This window comes from Aethalodelphis obliquidens, unplaced genomic scaffold (genome assembly GCF_003676395.1).
Source record: "Aethalodelphis obliquidens isolate GAN/ISIS:26980383/991018 unplaced genomic scaffold, ASM367639v1 scaffold68, whole genome shotgun sequence".
NCBI lineage: Eukaryota > Metazoa > Chordata > Mammalia > Artiodactyla > Delphinidae > Aethalodelphis > Aethalodelphis obliquidens.
The window spans coordinates 5,851-9,765 of NW_020838012.1; the positions used below are offsets into that span (position 1 = coordinate 5,851).

The window sequence follows — 3,915 nt, forward strand, 5'->3', positions numbered from 1 at the left end:
ACCACCCTAGCCCAAACCACTTTCCTCTCTTCCCCAGATGGATAAAATACCTCCAAATAATCTAAACATTTGAAGTCAAACTTTCAGACAGGTGCCAGAGTGATCTTTGCCAAAGGAAAATTAAAATACAGTATTCGGGACTTCCCTGGTGGTGCAGTGGTTAAGAATCTGCCTGCCAATGCAGGGGACACGGGTTCGAGCCCTGGTCCGGGAAGATCCCACATGTCGCGTGGAGCAACTAAGCCCATGCGTCACAACTACTGAGCCTGCGCTCTAGAGCCTGCGGACCACAAGTACTGAACCCGCAAGCCTAGAGCCCATGCTCCGCAACAAGAGAAGCCACTGCAATGAGAAGCCTGCTTATCGCAAGGAAGAGTAGCCCCGCTTGCCTCAACTAGAGAAAGCCTGCGGGCAGCAACGAAGACACAATGCAGCCAAAATAAAAATAAATAAATAAATAAAATAAAATACAGCATTCATCTACACAAAACCTTCAATCATTCTCCATCCTCCTTAGAATAAAATTTAAATAATTCACCATGGTCCTGATATCCACCTTCACTGAACTCTTCTACTATTTCCTACTTTTCTAACTTATCTCTTACTACTCTCTCCTGATTTAGCCTTCTTTAGCAACGTTCTTAATTCTTTCAAAAATAAACCAAACTTGTTCCAATCTCAGGGGTATTGTGCTTACCGTTCTCCTTGCCTGGAAATTTTTGCCCTAGATTTTTCATGACTTATTCAATTATTTTTTTCAGGCCCCTGTTCATATATCATCTCCACAGATAGACCCTTCCTGACCCTATCTATATTATCCACAACCTTCTCTCTTCATATATTCCATCACTTTTTATGCTCTTACCCTGCTGTTGAAGTAATATTATATTATATATTTGTTTATTTAAAATAAATCTAATCCACCTTCTAGAATATGAGTTCCATGAAGGTATGAAGGTATTGTTTTTTTTTTGGTAAAATAGCTTTATCCTCTGTCAAAACACAAACCAACACACTTTGGGGGGAGGGGAGGAGAAGGAGGCAACACAGTCTAGCCCCACGGCTCATTTAGAAGAGGACATGAGATTTAAAAGCCTCACCCCACTGCTTGCCCAGCTGAGAAAAAGTCACGACCCTAACACCCACTTATAAATATCTCTTGTTATATTAAAAAAAAAAATATTTCCAGGGCCCACCTGGCTCTACTCCTGCACAGAAAGGGTTAACCTTCAAAATTCAATATCAGGGTCCTGGGATGGGGCTGGTAAGGAGAGGCAGATTGGGAAGAAGGGGGGTGCTGAAAAACAGAGAGGGACAAGCCAATGTGTAACTGGGGCCCTCCAAGACCTCCAAAACAGAGAAGGGGGAGGATGCCTGTCAGAGACAGAAACGAGTGCTGTCCCACCGGTTGTCTCACTCCTGTCCCCAGTGTCAAATGCTCTGGAGTGATCTGTCCTTTCAGACACCCCTGTGAGGTCCCAATATCAGGATCCATCCTTCCCCCTCAGTCCCAGCCCATTCAACTCACCACTGAGCTTTTAAGGTCCTAAGAGGGAGCAGCCCCCCCCCCCCCCCCCCCCCGCCAAGTAAGAAACGTGAGGAAAGCTGGAGGTCCTTCCTGGGAGGAGGGTATTCCGGGGGTGAGCCACTTCTGGGGTCCCCCTTCAGTCCCTGACCAGGCGGTAAATGTGGTGCTGGGCCCCCCGCTCACTGGTGGAGACCTCGAAGACATAGGCGGTGCAGAGCAGCAGTTCCTGGGTGTCTCTGTTTGTCACCACCTGGAGGATGGTGAAGTTCTCCAGGACACTGTTCATCATATAGCGCTCAGGCAGCTGCCGCAGCTTGTGCAGAAAATTCACCAGGTACTCACACATGGGTGAGCACAGTAGGCGGTACACGAACCTCCCGTCCTCCAGCTGGGCACGCTCCGTCTCCACCTTCTCCACCACCTGCTTGCCAAAGGAGCAGACCTTGGAGGAACAGGTGAGGGTCATGTGCTCCAGGCTCTCGTACTGGCTGCTCACTCCATAGAAGCCACCACTGCTACCGCCGGCCCCCACCTCCTCGCCACTCGGGCCCCAATTCAGGTTCGCCCAGAACTTGACCAGGAAGAAGGCGTGGGGGGGCCCACGATCATACAGCTCCCGCAGACCACCCTTTTTCTCAGGGAATTTGTCATATATCTGCCGGACGTCCACACTCTCGAGGGGGGGCGCTCCGGGGCTGGGGCAGTGCTGGCTGATATGTACAAACAGGTGCCTCTGGTAAGAGTCAGCTGCATCCGGAGGTTCCACAAAGGCTGAGAACTCTACCAGCTGCACCGAGCAGTACCCAGAGCCCGAGCCTGCCAGGCTGGGGGTGATGGGGCAGGTGGGGGCAAAGCAGGAGGTGAGAGGGCTTGGGGGGGCTCGTACCCTGGGAGGTCAGTAGATGGAGGAGTCAGTGACAAGGAGAACGGTGCCTGCGAGAATGGCTTCACATCTGGAACATTCCAGGGGGGCCCAGAACCCCCCGACCAAAACTGGAAAAGCTCTGGGGTCTGAGGACCGGCGGGACCAAGTTTGGCCTGCAGGGAAGGTGCTGAGAATAGCTGGGCTGAGGACATGGTGGCCGTTGTCTGGAAAGCCTTGTCCTTGGAAACCTGGTCCACCTTCAGGGCCTTGAGCTTGGACTGGATTTCCCTCGATTTCCTTCGGGCCAAAACCTGGATATGACTAGAGACCTGTTTGCGAGTTCGAGTCTTCCCTGTTCTCAGCTTGATGTAGCGGGCAATCAGTTCATTCCGACCATACATCTTGCCTTCATCGGACAGGATGATTTTCCGCCGGCCACAGGGTGGGTAGATGGCCAGGGCCTCCTGGAAGCTCTGCTCGATGTCTGGACTCCAGACACCCTCTGCGTCTGGGCCTCCGTCTCCCCCCGCCCCCTCACTGCCGCCAGTGCCCTCCTCGCTTCCTTCCTCACTTCCTGTCCAGCCGCTGCCATCGTCCAGGGGGGCCCCAGCCCGGGGTTCCCCCATCTGGGCCTCCCGGCCTGGGGCTGGGGAGCCCGTATGAAGGTATTGTTGATTTTGCAGTTCATCACTGTATCTCTAGGGCCCAGGGTAATGCCTAGAGCAAAGTAGGTGCTCAATAAACATTTTTTGAATAAATAAAATAATTAAGGTTATTCTGTAACAAAGTGAACAAAGGAGACTTAAAAACTTACATAGGCTCATATTCAACATAAACTTAGACAAAAATAAACATGATCCATTTATGTTTCACATGATATTTTGTTCTTGTCTACAAAAAACCCTTTGTCTAGTATGAAGATTAGGATTTCAAGATGGAAGTTACCCCTTTCCCTTCTGAGTTCCTTGTTGAGGAGGAAAAATACAAGAATTATTGATGTAACTTGGACCAAAGCATGAGTCATTAAAGACTTGAATGAGCATTCTAAAATCTCTAACCTAAGACTCTGAGAAAAACTACATTGGAGAATATGGCTTGGTTAAGAGGCTAAGGTGGATTTCTCATACCTACAGCTCTAACTCTATGTGTTGAGACCCACATTCCTAGGTGTGCTTTTTGTTTTGTTATTTATTTATTTGGCTGTGCCGGGTCTTAGTTGCGGCACCTGGGATCTTCATTGCCGCATGTAGGATCTTTAGTTGCATCGTGTGGGATCTTTAGTTGTGGCATGCAGGCTCTTAGTTGCAGCATGCGGAATCTAGTTCTCTGACCAGGGATCAAACCCAGGCCTCCTGCATTGGGAGCGTGGAGTCTTAACCCCTGGACCACCAGAGAAGTCCCCCTAACTGTTTTTAAATGATGATTGTATTGGTAGAGCAAAGTTGATACACACACCTCACATACCCAATAACCAGCGTATTGAAGGAGACTGTCGGTTTCTGCCAAAGTAAGCCATGTCAAT

The 3,915-nt window shown here is 49.6% G+C and overlaps 1 pseudogene; it reads right to left on the reverse strand.

Moving 5' to 3' along the window:
• Positions 1-1,023: 1,023 nt before the first annotated feature.
• LOC113611134 (transcriptional enhancer factor TEF-4 pseudogene) lies at positions 1,024-3,040 on the reverse strand (annotated as a pseudogene).
• Between the last annotated feature and the right edge of the window lie 875 nt (positions 3,041-3,915).